The 17,182-nt window shown below is 37.9% G+C and overlaps 1 long non-coding RNA gene across 1 annotated transcript; it reads left to right on the forward strand.

Annotated features, from left to right (window-relative positions):
• The first annotated feature begins 4,913 nt into the window (after positions 1 to 4,913).
• On the forward strand, positions 4,914 to 15,762 carry LOC122647241. Its single transcript, XR_006330832.1, has 3 exons — positions 4,914 to 5,087; positions 15,449 to 15,454; positions 15,733 to 15,762. It is a non-coding gene; the product is annotated as an uncharacterized LOC122647241 (long non-coding RNA).
• The last annotated feature ends 1,420 nt before the right edge of the window (positions 15,763 to 17,182 follow it).

Raw genomic sequence — 17,182 nt, forward strand, 5'->3', positions numbered from 1 at the left:
AGTCATGTGTGTGTATAGGAGAGCATAATAACCCAGCAATGACGTTTGGGCATTTCTTAGCCCATAATGTGTGGTGCAGGGTTAGTAAAGGCCTTCCAAAAGTCTTACTGTGTGCAGTATGGTGGTGGGGCGAACGAGATCGCCGATGGCTATAGAGAAGGTGTGGGTTTGGCAGCTGAATTTATTTATACTGTCATCCTTGTCTACACTGTTTTCTTTGCTACTGATCCCAAGAGAAGTGACAGAGACTCCCTTGTCCCTGTAAGTTCCTCTTGGTGGGTGGGACAACCATGTTTTTTTTATCGCCGCCACAATTGAATTTCTTCCTTCTTCCTCTTTTCTCTTCTTTATTTTTTAGTCATTCCCTCACAATGCACGTTCTAATTTGCGCTATTTTGAAGTGAAGCATTTAATCTAATCTTTATGCATTTCTTTTTATGTGTGAAACTTGATGGGGTTTTTAGAACCGATTTGAGTTTAAAATCCTTAGTTGGCCTGGAAGATGTATGTAAAATTGCGCGTGGTGATTATTCAGCTTAAGCACATGAGTCGGACGAAACTACAGCTGGCACGTATCTCTGATGCCACCTTCTCTATATGAATAGTTTCCATTGACCGTTTTTGGTTTGCTTTTTGGTTTGCACATGTGACCAATATAAGGCTGGAGCTGTGTCCGTTTAACAATGATTAACATCTATTTAGCTAATATAATGAAGAAGCTTAATTCTATTCATGTGGTAAGCTAGGTTGATTCTAACAATGTTTTAGGCTGGAGGTCATGGGTAAGAGATTCCTTGACAATATTTGACATTTTAGAGAAACCAGGGGGGTAGACGGCTGCATCAACTGCATCATTCTTGGGTTTCCCAACTTCCACTAAGGATTCGGTGGACTCCCTAGGCAAGGATTGGTTTTTTTATTAGGGTAAATTACACGGCGACCCCCTAAGGTTTGCCCTAAATACAGTACGATCCCCTGTATTTCTAAAATATACACTGTGACCCCCTGAGATTAGGTTACTTGTTACACTCAACCCCAGTCCGTTAGATCATTCCCGTTAGTTGCTGACGTGTTGGTCATTGATGCCTTAAAATTACAAATATACCCCTAATGGGGTGTGAGCTTACCATTTTGCCCATAGGGCAGCCTGAACTTCACACGATCGTCTCTGCTTCTTTTTCTTCTTCTTCATCTTCTTCCTCCTCCTGCAAACTCACCTGCCCCCACCCTTTGCAACCCCATCTTTTTGCTTTGCTTCACTTCCTTTACCTGGATTGTTACCGGATGAAGAGCGGGCGCAGGAGGAGGAAGAAAAACTGGTGGACAAAAAGGAGATGCAGCGACGAAGCAGGGCTTTGGCACTTTCAACATCATGAGCTTCGGCGCTAAAGGCGATGAACGAATAGACGATAGCAAAGTAATTATACTTAATTCCCATTCTTTTTCCCCCAATAAATAATTTATTCTTCTTATTTTTTATCTTGATAAGTTTTAGAGATCTTCAACCCTAAATTTCGTTCTAACTTACGTAGGCCTTCACGGCGTCATGGAAAGCAGCATGTGGATCTCCAGGTTCGTGAAGCTTTTCATACCAAAAGGGACTTTCTTACTCGGTCCCGTTAAATTCATTGGTCCCTGGAAGACCATTGATTCCATTACTGTTCAGATGCAGGTTATCATCTCGTTTCTTCATTTCTTTACTTTCCTTTCTTCTCATACAGATTGAATTTGTCCATTAATGTGTCTATTAATTTTCTCTACAGGGTTTCTTGAAGGCAACCACAGATCTGAACAGGTATGGTTCTTCGGATGATTGGATCAAGTTTGGATGGGTGGAAGGATTGACATTGACCGGATGGGTGGAAAAACCTGGTTGCAAGCTCAAAGGGCCAATCACAATTATATAATTGTTCTCATGGGAATGAAGAATCTCCATTCATCTATGAATCATTGGGGAAATTGATTCAGGAACTATAAGGAAGAAACCTTAAACCTTTCAGCTCTAAGTGAGAAATAAGGGAGAAATCAGAGAAGACCCATTACCTGGTGGCTGGTTGAATCCAAGAACATCATATTGCCACTGGCTCCAATCGCCTTTATGGCATTTGATATGGACTGAAACATCTTTAAGGACTCCAAATCCTGGAATAGTGAGGTCTCTCTTCTCTTCTTCATTGATCAAAACTAACCTCTCTTTTCCTTTACAGGTCTTCAATCTGAAATCAGAGGTTATATCAAACCCCTTCGCTAAGCTGCTCAGTGCTCTCTCCACAATCCCAACACAACCATCACTCATCTCTGAATCTCTGAGTCTCCTCACTCTTATGAATCTGATGAGAAGAACAAAGATGCAGAAAAAGAGATAAGAGAAGAGGAACAAATGTGAAGGGATAACGGAAGGTGGGTATCTGTAAATTGTAGGAAGGAAATTTCCATTTCATTGTTTCTGTTCTTGATGAGCCACAATTGTAGGAAGGAAAGGCGCTGTGATGTGGCCCTTCTCTTTTCCGGCCTATGGGATCCTCATTAGACGTTTGCCGGAGTTTGCGAAGCACTCACCGGTGCTGGTATAGGACGGCGTCAGACCTTGAGGCCTCCACTGCGGATCCTATAACCTCTCTATGGCTGTTAAGGTCTCCAAGAGGGGGATTTGGGGCTGTTTTAATTGAAGGGCAAAATTGGCATTTAAATTTTATTCTTAACGCCGGCCACTTCAAGGTTTTCATTTAAATTTTATTCTTAACACCGTCCACTTAAAGGTTACTGAGTGTATATTTTAAGCACAGGGGGTCGTACTGTATTTAGGGCAAACCTCAGGGGCTCACCACATAATTTACCCTTTTTATTATTATTATTTTTATTATGATCCGAGTTTTCATCATTATTCCTAGCAGAAAAATTGCTGTTATCAGCTTGTTTCTCTTCTTTAATAAACTCACTAGTACTTTAAAGCAACAGTCGATCACTGGTTTACTCAGTATTCTTTTTCTTATTAAAAGAATTGTAGGCCATATGTTTGCCTATTCTATTAGGTCTCAATAGCATCTCTATGTGAAATGTTATTTTCCAATGCTCTCTATAAGCTCTGAAGCATGATGAAACTGTTCAATTCTTCCTTTCTGATATTAATTCTGTGTTATAGTTCTCTTTATGTATGTCTCATTTGACGGCAAGTTAAGTGCAAATTGTTCTATATTTTCTCAATTGATAGGTTGAAACAGCTGCGTCTGAAAGGGAGCAGTTATTGGTTGTGAAAATCTCAGAGCTTGAAGCCAGGTAGATCATATTGTGAAACAAATAACTGGGTTGAACCTTTATGTGCACATTATCTCTTTCTGTTGGACTTTGTGTTTGCTTGGCCAAATGGACCAAGAATCTGAATTACAAACAAGACATCAAAGTGATTCTAACATCCTTTCACAAAAGAAAAAGGAATCTCTCTTTCCTCTTATATATTTGCTCTCCTTTTCCTTTGATGTAGGATAATTAATCTAACTGATGAGGTAGCTGAGGCAAGGTTGAAACATCTGCAGGTAAGTGGCTGAGGAAGGTTCCTTCTGAGCTCTTCTGAATTGAAAGGTATCGCTTGATTTTTTGATAGAAACACTGACTTTCTCAGATAAAGTGTATTTTAATTTTTAAGTTGAAATTTTTTGATTGAATACCCATTTTGCTAGGCTGATTCAGTCATAAACTTATAACTTGAGAGGGAGGGAGGGAGAAACACTGACTTCCCCAGATAAAGTATATTGCTGGACTTAATACCTATTTTTCTGTATTGGTTCATCAGTCATAAACAACATGAGAGAGAGAGAGAGAGAGAGATGGGTGATGGTGTTTTCAATTGGAATTTGAACTGTGCAGCTGCAGTGGAGGAACTTTGGGAGTATTATTTGATGGCTGTATTCCGTTCAAGCTGAAGGTGAACTTTTATGGATTTAAGACCTGCACTGCTTTTCGGAGCTCAATGTTAGGAGATGAAAAAAAAAAACATAAGGGAGGAAGCGGATGTGGAAGAAGAAGAAGCCGTTGGGGAGGGGGAGGAGGAAGAAGCCTCGTCCTCAAATTCTGTACTGCTAAAACCCTGACCGGAAAAAATCCTAGTCATGAGACGAACTCTGTTAAGATTCGCTCCCCTCTATACTCGCCGCAATCTGCTTTCCCCTCCGAATTGCAGAAGACCAAACCCTTTTTCTGCTTCCATCATAAATGTCACTTCAACTCCTTCTTCGAAGCTGAGGAGGTGGTTCTTCTCACCCATCAACGACAGCCCTCCTCCTGTTCCCGAGACCAGGTTAACCCAACCACAGAAGAAGAAAGCAGTTCCGATCAATTTCAAAAACATCAGAACCGAACGTAGAAGAAATTGATTGAGGAAAACAGGCCTGTCCTATGCATCTTCTTCTACCCCCAATCCCTCCCTACTATAGCAGCCATCACAGTGCATTCTTCTATATTCAATTGCTTGCAATTTTATAATCTCTGTTCTTTTCTATGGCGCAGAGTTCAAGTTCTTGTTTTAGTCCCTAGGGAAATTACCTCGTCGTTACTTCTTGGGACAACTGGGTTTTTTGATCGCTGCCTCAATTGAATTTCATCCTTCTTCCACTTTTCTCTTCGTTATTTTTTAGTCATTCTAATTTGTGCTATTTTGAAGTGAAGATTGTAATCTACTCTGTTTTTATTTCTTTCTTCCTCTTTGGCTTTGGATTCTGGATTTTAAATCTAAGTCCTGTTCTTAGTCTGAGTTGTTCATAATTATTTTTAGAAGAGAGGGAGAGAGAGAAGGAGAAGGATCGAGAGAGGGACAGGGAGAGAGATAGGTATAGGAATAGGGAGGGGGTGGGGGAGAGGGAAAGGGAGAGGGAAAGAGTTCGGGATAAAGATAGAGATAGGGAGACTGAGAGTGGTTGGATGGGCAGACATCTGTATGATGGTCATAATGATGCATATGGTGGTCGAGATAGGTCGAAAGATTCCAGGCATTTGAAAGATGAACCGGATTTCCACTACAGGAAAGGAAAAAAAGATCCAGTAAAGGTGCCCAGCATCATGGATGATGATCTGGAAAGGCGTGAAAAGAAACTGTAGAAAACCTAGGACCTGTAACCAGTAACTCTAGAGAGAAGAGAAGATGGACGTTGTAAAATACTTGACTGAATTAATTGATAGGTAAGCCCCTCTATTTATAATAGAGGGGAAATTACAAATAGACTAAACTAGGCGATGTGGGACTTAAACCCACATAGCCGACACAACTTAATAACACAAGAAGAATAAAACTACCCCCAAAAAGACCGTAATACCCCCACGGTATTCCGGAGTACATATTCCAACATTCCCCCTCAAGTGGATTATACAAATAAGAGAAGAAGGAAAAATCCAGCTTGAACTAAATAAAAAAGAACTCTATAATAATGCTAACACTCCCCTCAAGTTGACGCATACAAGGTACTAATGCCCAACTTGAACAAAAATGAGAAAAAACTAAGTTGTAGCAGAATCCAGCTTGACATATGAATGCAATTCCCAAATAAACCTTCAAGAACTTGAAAAAATAGATCTTCAAAACTTGGACAGACATGATCAAGAAACCAGGACTGGAATGTCTTCCAAAAAGGCAGCTTTCAACGATCTTCAATAGCTATCCAGTGATGAATCTCGATTGTCATAGTGACATAAAATCTTGAAGTGAAATAACTAGAGCAGAAGTAAGCTAAAACAAACTGAATCAGCAAGGAAAAAACCAGATCAACCCAATCGAAAGTCCTCAAATAGGCAACAACCAAATATCTTCAATATTTCAATACTTCAATCTCCCCTTACGACAAACTCAACCCAATAACAAAGTAGATACCCATTGCAATGGTGAAAACTCCGATCGCCTATGCTTTCGCACAAGCTGTTCCCGCAAGTTCCGCTTTTACAATGTCTCCGCAGTGTACCGTACATAATCCCCTCACGTGTAGTACACGTGGACATAACAGAGATAATGTAAAAGATAGGACAAAAACATAATATTCCAGAATTTTCTAAAAGTGTTATGGGTAATTAAAAAGGAAGGAATGGTAAAATTGTAATTTACCAGAAGTTTCCAAAGGTGTTATGGGTAAATACCAAAGGTATGGGATATGAAGGGAATTAGAATTATTGAAAGGGAATGGTGTTGGTAAAAAGGATGGCATGGCTGTAATTTGATGGAAATCCACTTTTAAATACAATCCAAGCCAAAGGGCAAACTGGTAATAAATCAGAATTTTCAAGGGTCAATTGGGTAGTCAAATAGGAGAATATATTAAAAGGTAATGATAGTTCCGTAAATAACCAGAATTTTGCAAGGGCCTTTTTGATAAACAAAAAGCAATGGGATGCAATAAGTAAAATAATGGCTATGGAGAGTGGCAATCTTGTAAATAATGTAAATTTAAAAACCCATTAAGAAAATTGTAACAAAACAAGGATATAATGGGCATTAAATTCAACAGGGAAGGACAGAGTAGGAATTTCAGAGAATATAGGGGCCAATCAGAAATAACTTTAGGAAAGAACAACTTTTGTATATTTTTAAAGGGTTGGCCTTGATTGTAAATACCAAAAAATTGTGTCTTTCTTCCTTACGGTTTCTGAAACCAAGAGTAAAACTTGTTGATAGAGGAGCAACACTAGGCAATAAAGTAGGATTTACCAAAAACGATAAAGTAGGAGACAAAACGGAAACCAGAACCAATGGTGGGGCAGGTGGTAACCTCAGAACACCATGGCGATAAACTGGGAGAGAAAACCTGAGAAGAAGGGATCTCACCAACAATAGCAAACCGAAGAAGGATCTTTCTATCTACTTCAAATCAGTAGCAAAATCAGTGGCCAATGATGTCATTAGCAGAGGCAAAAAGAAGTCATGACACTTAACCAAGAGATTGCATAACAGTGCAATCAACAAACTAATCGATACTGGATCAGCGAGTAGCCATCAACCAATCCTTCGAACTAGAAAACACCATAAACCGTAGCAAAGCAGAGGTGGAACCAGCGGAAAGGAATCAAGAGACAAACCAAGAAAACCAGGAGACAATTCAATCATGCGGCACTCGATTCAACATCCGTCAATAGCAAAAGCGGAAACCCGTTCTATGTCGATCGAAGAACTCATCACCGACCTCCGCGTGAAACTCCACCGTGAACCGCAGGCGAAACCAATGAATCGAGGTAGGACGAAACACACCGAGAAAACCAGCAGAAATACCAATATTACGAGAAACCAGATTCATAGTAGCGTGAATCGCAAGAAAGAAACCAGAGCAACAAGACTCGAGAAGAACACTCCTTCGATTGACAAACAAAACCCTAGTCCTCCTCCTTTTATGAACTAGGTTTCTCTTCCAACCCAGAAATTTAAACGACTCTCAAAACCGCAAATTGTGAAGAGAATCGACCACCGATCGCCTAGCTTGATACCACGAGAAAACCTAGGACTGTAACCAGAACTCCAGAGAGAAGAGAAGATGGACGTTGTAAAATACTGATCAATTAATTGATAGGTAAGCCCCTCTATTTATAATAGAGGGGAAATTACAAATAGACTAAACTAGGCGATGTGGGACTTAAACCCACATAGCCGACACAACTTAATAACACAAGAAGAATAAAACTACCCCCAAAAAGACCAGAATACCCCCACGGTATTCTGGAGTACATATTCCAACAGAAACCATTGAGGTATACAACGTCATTTAATCATTGGATGTATCCTAGCTTACTTCAAATTTATCTTATATGCTGCTCTCTGCTTTTAGAGATGAACAGGTACAAGAAGATTGTGAACATAGGGTTGCATTACAACTAGCAGAACAAGAAGAGGAGGATGTTGACAGAATTAAGGAGGTGAGCAGGAAAAGAAGGCAATCCATACTAGAAAAATATAAATAACAGCAACAGTAGTCACAAAAGCAGGTTGTACCTCATGGTCAAGCCTGAACAAAAGGTGTCGTCCACTTCCAAGCTAATTTTGTTTTCTATATTTTGATGTTTCAGAGTTTTATTTTTCGTTTATGACTGCTTTAATTGTGGCCTTTAGTCATTGTTCATATTAAACCATAAATGTGCTTTGGATAAGAGAATGGTTCTCTCAATGTCGACAAGGCAGCAGAACAGAAACTTCCTCCAAAAGCGGTTAATTCTACATCTGTCGCTTCTGAGGGTTGGAATGATAGTCCCAAGCCTACATTTTTTGTATGGAAATCACCTTCACGTAATGGAACTTTGGCACATGAGAGCATTTCTGGTGCTGGGGGTTTAGGGGATGGGACTCCAAAGGTTTGTAGCAACTAACAATTCGATATTTTTTAAATTTCTGGCATACGTGGGTAAGCATGATTTGCATGAATCAACCCCAAGCTTGTCTACCATGGTTCTTTTGATTCCTTATGTGACCTTGGATGGTTTATTTTTAATTTTTTGAGCCTGGATATAATAACTGCGATTACTTTAAGATGCTAATTTCCACTGCTTCATAGTCATAATTTCTCCAATTTGTGCTGAGTGAGAGATCAGCAGATATGTTCTGTGATGATATTTTTGGCGAGAGACCTGCTGGAGTTCGTAAAACTGTAGATGTTGTTCTATTTCCTCTCCGCTCTAATTGCATTAAGCTCTTGCATTCTCACATTCAAAGTGTTGGCTTTCTTCTTTGTTTGCTGAACATTTAATGTAGATAATAGAAAGCTGAACTAGGTTTCTGGAAAATCATCTATAATAGAAAACTGATTTGAAAAACTAAACGAAGTATATGGTTTGTCCTGCCTGAGATAGCATGTTCAACTGAAGCCACTTTGGACCTGCTGATAATCCCATGTTCTCTCCTTTTTCTTGTAATTTGTACATGCACCATATGAGCAGTATGTTATGGGTTTTTAGTGATGGCCTGCGATTGCGGTTAGAGAAATGTGTTTTGGCATTCATGGATGCTTTCCATAGCGATGTATTGTAATCCAGCGATTGACAGAATATTTCTTTTATATGTTATCATCTATTTTTCTTATAAATTTGTTATTTATTGTGACTTTGTGAGATTGAAAAAGGTTTCACTGGTGAACCATACCTAGAGACTTCTAGGACTTTATCTATAGTTGGTTGAATGTGATCACATCTTCATGAAGATATTGATAGAACACAAAATCCATCAGTAAAGCAATATTATTTTTTAGTAACTAGCTAAAGAAAATAGGTAAAGACCTCTTAGGGAGTTGCCTAGTTTGGGAGTTTTATCGCGTTAAAAAATTGAGTGCAACTGTGGATTTAGGAGTCGAATACAACAGTTAACACTTAGACAACCCAGCACTTTAATTATGAATAACAAATTAAAGTGGATGAAACTTAAATCTGATTCCAACTTAACATCTGAACCATGAAACAATTCGACACTATCACATCGAGCATATTAAAGTTGATGAAATGTAAATTTGATTGCAAATGAACATACTATGCTAATTTTAAAGGGAATTGCATACTTATGTTAAACTTCTAAAAAGTTGCTTGGTATTGCAACTTATTTAAATAAAAAAAAAAGGTGGGTATTATAGTACGGTGATTTTGTAGATCAAAAGTAAACTCAATGTATCTAGTTCAGTTGCCCTATAAGAAAACCTCTTTGACCTGACGTAGTTTGTTGGACCTATGGAAAAGCCATGTGTACTGACTTAAAGAAAAAATGATCAGGAATTTTACTTGAGTTTTTGCAAATGGTAACATTTACCGGGCTGATTATATAGACCTTATTGTATCAACTGTGAGGAGTATAAGATGGTACCCGTCTTTGAATTAGGAAATCTTTGTTGCTTTTTCAACTCTTTTACCAATATGTGCCATGTATAAAGTGTAAAAACTCCTAGGTAGACACATGCAGAGGCTCTGCTAGCTGTGCCCAAGCACATGTAGAGATGAGATTCACCATTCAACCAACCAGCAATTCTTTCAACGAACAAAAAGTTTGACCCGATAGAATGTGTAATGTTGATCATACAATTATTTTTGTAGATATGACAGACACAAATGTCTATCATAGAATTGATTTCTTTTGAGTACATATTGTGCCATATAGGTTTATGGCCATCATGAAGAATATAATGAATGGGGAGGCTATAATCATACTTTCGGTGGAGGATCGTTCCCTGGTGGAAGCCAATCAATTATTGGCCCTTTCCCCGGCATTTGTACCATATGTATTGATATGCTTTTATGTATAGGCTGTCCTCATTGTCTAACTGTTAACTATTATTTCTATTTGCATATACTATTATTTATGTTCTTTTATTTTATTCCTAGACCTCAGGGAGGTTGAATATTGTGTCCACTGTATGTCTTTTCTATTGGCATTGATTGTGCGATTGAATTGAGTATAAAGAATAACCACTTTCGGCATTTGCTTGAATATGACATTACTACCTCTTAAAGACTTAATTCTTCTAAATATTCCCTTGGATAATTTGATGAAGAGTCATATTTACATTTTCTAAACACAAAATTTCCTGTATTTTGCTCTGGTTAAAAATGCAGGATGAGAAGGAATTACTTGAAAACAACTATTGCCCCATGCACCTAAAGCTTTGCATACGAAAGGAGGACAACTTCTTCTTTCCCTTATCGAAGTATCAAAAATCCTTGGAAGAGATTCTATGTCAAAATTCAAACTCCGTACAGCCTTCTTTTCGTTTGAATGAGGTGAAGATGATAAACTTCCCCCTTTGTTTTGACTAAATTGTTCAATTTTCCCTCTCTCTGTGTCTTCAATGAATGCTAACATGAAATATAGATAACGGTTTTCAGCAATTGATTGGGTTAACATTTTTCCCCATTCCTTTATTGACTAGATTATTCTTCTTTTTTTTTTAGGTGGGGAGAGGGGGGTGTGTGGGGGCACACCATTGTTTTGGAAGTAATCATAAATATCATAGGAATCTTAGAGGGAGAATTGAGAATATTATTTTAGACGCTGACCTTACAAGGCATACTTTTTAGCTCTGGCATACTAATCTAAAGCATACTAGGTGATTGTTTTGTTTTAAGAAGGTTATGTGGAACAGGAAAAATAAGAATGAATCAATTTCCTTTTAGGCCAAAATAAATGTTTCTTCAGAGCATGAAACCTCCTTGGGATAGAAGGTTATACAAAAATATGGAAGGTTGATAAGTTTAGGTTTTCATTTATTTATTTTTTACCATTATTGTATTTGGTGGCAGAAAATGTAATTTTAGTATGTCGGGCTCAATCTTCTTGTTTGGCTTTGGATTTTGGGTTTTAAATCTTAGTCCTGTTCTCAGTCTGAGTTTTTCATAATTATTTTTAGAAGGGAGGGAGAGTGAGAAGGGAGAAGGAGAAGGATTGGGACAGGGACAGGGAGAATGTCTGGGACGGGGACAGGGAGAAGGTCTGGGACATGGAGAGAGATAGGTACAGGAATAGGGAGGGGGAGGGGGAGAGGGAAAGGGAGAGGGAAAGACTTCGGAATAAAGATAGTGGTAGGGAGACTGAGTGGTTGGGTGGGCAGACATCTATATGATGGTCATAATGATGCATATGGTGGTTGAGATAGGTCGAAAGATTCCAGGCATTTGAAAGATGAACCGGATTACCACTACAGGAAAGAAAAAAAGATCCAGTAAAGGTGCCCAGCATCATGGATGATGATCTGGAAAGGCGGGAAAAGAAACCGCTGAGGTATACAATTTCATTTAATCATTGGATGTATCCTAGCTTACTTCAAATTTATCTTATATGCTGCTCTCTGCTTTTAGAGATGAAGAGGTAGAAGAAGATTATGAAGATAGGGTTTCATTACAACTAGCGGAACAAGAAGAGGAGGATGTTCACAGAGTTAAGGAGGAGAGTAGGTAAAGAAGCCAAGCCATACTAGAAAAATATAAACAACAGCAACAGCAGTCACAAAAGCAGGTTGTACCTCATGTTCAAGCCTCAACTAAAGGTGTCGTCCAATTCCAAGCTAATTGTGTTTTCTATATTTTGATGTTTCAGAGTTTTCTTTATAGTTTATGACTGCTTTCTTTGTGGCCTTTATTCATTTTTCATACTAACTATAAATGCTTTGGATCAGAGAGTAGTTCTCTCAATGTCGACAAGGCAGCAGAACAGAAACTTCCTCCAAAAGCGGTTAATTCTACATCTGTCGCTTCTGAGTGTAGGAATGATAGTCCCGAGGCTGATGTCCCCGAGCCAACATTTTCTGTATGGAAATCACCTTCACGTAATGGAACTTTGGCACATGAGAGCACTTCTGGTGCTGGGGGTTTAGAGGATGGGACTCCAAAGGTTTGCAGATCACCAATTAACAATGAGATATTTTTTAAATTTCTTGCATACGTGGGTAAGCATGATTTGCACGAATCGACCTCAAGGTCTACCATGGTTCTTTTGATTCCTTATGTGAACTTGGATGGTTTATTTTTAAATTTTTTGAGCCTGGATATGATAACTGTGATTACTTTAAGATGTTAATTTCCACTGCTTCATAGTCACAATTTCACCGATTTGTGCAGAGTGAGAGATCAGCATGATGATAATTTCGGAGAGAGACCTGCTGGAGTTCGTAAAACTGTATTTGTCATTCTATTTCCTCTCCCCTCTAATTGCATTAAGCTCTTGCAGTTTCACATTCAATATGTTGGTTTTATTCTTTGTTTGCTGAACATTTAATGTAGATAATAGAAACTGAACTAGGTTTCTGGAAAATCGTGTATAATAGAAAACTGATTTGAATAACCAAATGAAGTATATGGTATGTCCTACCTGAGATAGCATGTTCAACTGAGGCCACATTGAACCTACTGATAATCCCATGTTCTCTCCTTTTTCTTGTAATTTGTACATGCATCACATGAGAAGTATGTTATGGGTTTTTAGTGATGGCCTGCGATTGCGGTTAGAGAAATGTGTTTTGGCATTCATGGATGCTTTCCATGGCGATGTATTGTAATCCAGTGATTGACAGAATATTTCATTTATATGTTATCCTCTATTTTTCTTATAAATTTTTTATTTATTGTGATTTTGTGAGTTTGAAAAAGGTTTCATTGGTGAACCATATCTAGAGACTTCTAGTACTTTGTCTATAGTTGGTTGAATGTGATCACATCTTCAAGAAGATATTGATAGAACACCGAATCCATCAATAAAGCAATAATATTTTTTAGTAACTAGCGAAAGAAAATAGGTAAAGACCTCTTAGGGAGTTGCCTAGTTTGGGAGTTTTATCATGTTAAAAAAATTGAGTGCAACTCTGGATTTAGGAGTCAAATACAACGGTTAACACTTAGACAACCCAGCACTTTAATATGAATAACAAATTTAAGTGGATGAAACTTACATCTGATTCCAAATTAACATCTGAACCATTAAACAACCCGACACTATCACATCGAGCAAATTAAACTTGATGAAACTTAAATTTGATCACAAATGAACATACTATGCTAATTTTAAAGGGAATTGCATACTTATGCTGAACTTATAAAAAGTTGGTTGGTATTCCAACTTATTTAAATAAAAAAGTCTGGGTATTATAGTACAGTTATTTTGTAGATCAAAAGTAAACTCAATGTATCTAGTTCAGCTGCCCTATAAGAAAACCTCTTTGACTTGACGTAGTCTATTGGACCTATGGAAAAACCATGTGTACTGACTTAAAGAAAAAATGATCCGGGATTTTACTTGAGTTCTTGCAAATGGTAACATTTACCGGGCTGATTATGAAGGCCTTTATTGTATCAACTTTGAGTAGTATAAGGTGGTAGTCGTCTTTGATTTTTGGAAATCTTTGTTGCTTTATCAAATCTTTTACCAATATGTGCCATGTATGAAGTGTAAAAACTCTAAGGTAGACACATGCAGAGGCTCTGCCTGCTGTGGCCAAGCACATGTAAAGATGAGATTCACCATTCAACCAACCAGTAATTCTTTCGAAGAACAAAAAATTTGACCTTATAGAATGTGTAATATTGATCACACAATTATTTTTGTAGCTTTGATAGACACAAATGTTTGTCATAGAATTGATTTCTTATGAGTACATACTGTGCCGTATAGGTTTATGGCCATCATTAAGAATATAATGGATGGGGAGGCTATAATCATATTTTCGGTGGAGGATCGTTCCCTGGTGGAAGCCAAACAATAATTGGCCCTTTCCCCTGCATTTGTACCATATGTATTGATATGCTTTTATGTATAGGCTGTCCTCATTGTCTAACTGTTAACTATTATTTCTATTTGCATAAACTGTTGTTTAAGTTCTTTTGTTTCATTCTAGACCTCAGGGAGGTTGAATATTGTGTCAACTGTATGTCTTTTGTATTGGCATTGATTGTGTGATTGAATTGAGTATAAAGAATAATCACTTTCGGCATTTGCCGGAATATGACATTACTACCTTTTAAAGACTTAATTCTTCTAAATATTCCCTTGGATAATTTGATGAATAGTCATGTTTACATTTTCTAAACACAAAATTTCCTGTATTTTGCTCTGGTTAAAAATGCAGGATGAGAAGGAATTACTTGAAAACAACTGCTGCCCTACGCACCTAAAGCCTTGCATACGAAAGGAGGACAACTTCTTCTTTGCCTTACGAAGTATCAAAAATCCTTGGAAGAGGTTCTGAGTCAAAATCCAAACTCCGTGCAGCCTTCTTTTTGTTTGAATGAGGTGAGGATGATAAACTTTCCCCTTTGGTTTGACTAAATTGTTCACTTTTCCCTCTCTCTGTCTTCAATGAATGCTAACATGAAATATAGATAACGGTTTTCAGCAGTTGATTGGGTTAACATTTTCCCCCATTCCTTTATTGACTAGATTATTCTTCTTTCTTTTCTTTTTTTTTTTTGGGGGGGGGGGGGAGGGGGATGTTGGGGGCACACCAATGGTTTTGGAAGTAATCATAAATCACAGGAATCTTAGAGAGATAATTAAGAATGTTATTTTACAAGCTGACCTTACAAGACATACTTTTTTGCTCTAGCATACTGTATTAAAGCGTACTAGGTGATTGTTTTGTTTTAAGAAGGTTGTGTGTTGTAGGAAAAATAAGAATGAATCAATTTCTTTTGAGGCCAAAGTAAATGTTTCTTCAGAGCATGAAACCTCAATGGGATAGAAGGTTACAGAAAATTATGGAAGGTGGATAAGTTTAGGTTTTCATTTATTTATTTTTTATCATTATTGTATTTGGTGGCAGAAAATGTAATTTTAGTATGTCAGGCTCAATCTTCTTGTTTGGCTTTGGATTTTGGGTTACTTCTTACTCTGAGTTTTTCATAATTTTTTTTAGAAGAGAGGGAGAGAGAGAGAAGGAGAAGGAGAAGATTCGGGATAGGGACAGGGAGAGAGATAGGTACAGGAATAGGGAGGGGACGGGGGATAGGGAAAGAGTTCGGGATAAAGAGAGAGGTAGGGAGACTGAGAGTGGTTGGGTAGGCAAACATCTATGTGATGGTTATAATGATGCATATGGGGATCGAGATAGGTCGAAAGATTCCAGGCATTTGAAAGATGAACCGGATTACCACTACAGGAAAGGAAAAAAAGATCAGTAATGGTGCCCAGCATCATGGATGATGATCTAGAAAGGCGGGAAAAGAAACCACTGAGGTATACAATGTCATTTAATCATTGGATGTATCCTAGCGTACTTCAAATTTATCTTATATGCTGCTCTCTGCTTTTAGAGATGAAGAGGTAGAAGAAGATTATGAAGATCAACTAGCGGAATAAGAAGAGGAGGATGTTGATAGAATTAAGGAGGAGAGCAGGAAAAGAAGGCAAGCCATACTAGAAAAATATAAACAACAGCATGTTGTACCTCATGGTCAAGCCTGAACTAAAGGTGTCGTCCACTTCCAAGCTAATTGTGTTTTCTATATTTTGATGTTTCGTAGTTTTTTTTATAGTTTATGACTGCTTTCTTTGTCGCCTTTATTCATTGTTCATACTAAACCATAAATGCTTTGGATCAGAGAATGGTTCTCTCAATGTCGACAAGGCAGCAAAACAGATACTTCCTCCAAAAGCGGTTAATTCTACATTTGTCGCTTCTGAGGGTAGGAATGATAGTCCCGAGGCTGATGTCCCTGAGCCTACATTTTCTGTATGGAAATCACCTTCACATAATAGAACTTTGGCACATGAGAGCACTTCTGGTGCTGGGGGTTTAGGGGATGGAACTCCAAAGGTTTGTAGATTTAACAATTAGATATTTTTTAAATTTCTTGCATACGTGGGTAGGCGTGATTTGCATGAATCATCCCCAAGCTTGTCTACCATGGTTCTTTTGATTCCTTATGTGACCTTGGATGGTTTATTTTTAATTTTTTCAGCCTGAATATAATTACTGCGATTACTTTAAGATGTTAATTTCCACTGCTTCATAGTCACAATTTCAACAATTTGTGCAGAATGAGAGATCAGTAGATATGTTCTGTGATGATATTTTCGGAGAGAGACCTGCTGCAGTTTGTAAAACTGTAGATGTCATTCTATTTCCTCTCCCCTCTAATTGCATTAAGCTCTTGCATTCTCACAAGTGTTGGTTTTCTTCTTTGTTTGCTGAACATTTAATGTTGATAATAGAAAGCTAAACTAGGTTTCTGGGAAATCGTGTATAATAGAAAACTGATTTGAATAACCAAATGAAGTTTATGGTTTGTTGTGCCTGAGATAGCATGTTCAACTGAGGCCACTTTTGACCTGCTGATAATCCCATGTTCTCTCTTTTTTCTTGTAATTTGTACATGCACCACATGAGCAATATGTTATGGGTTTTTAGTGATGGCCTGCGATTTCGGTTAGAGAAATATGTTTTGGCATTCGTGGATGCTTTCCATAGTGATGCATTGTAATCCAGCGATTGACCGAATATTTGTATGTTATCCTCTATTTTTCTTATAAATTTGTTATTTATTTTGACTTTGTGAGATTGAAAAAGGTTTCACAGGTGAACCATATCTAGAGACTTTTAGTACTTTATCTATAGTTGGTTGAATGTGATCACATCTTCACGAAGATATTGATAGAACACAGAATCCATCAATAAAGCAATAATATTTTTAGTAACTAGCGAAAGAAAATAGGCAAAGACCTCTTAGGGAGTTGCCCAATTTGGGAGTTTTATCGTGTTAA

The sequence above is a fragment of the Telopea speciosissima genome, unplaced genomic scaffold, assembly GCF_018873765.1.
Source record: "Telopea speciosissima isolate NSW1024214 ecotype Mountain lineage unplaced genomic scaffold, Tspe_v1 Tspe_v1.0015, whole genome shotgun sequence".
NCBI classification, from domain to species: domain Eukaryota; kingdom Viridiplantae; phylum Streptophyta; class Magnoliopsida; order Proteales; family Proteaceae; genus Telopea; species Telopea speciosissima.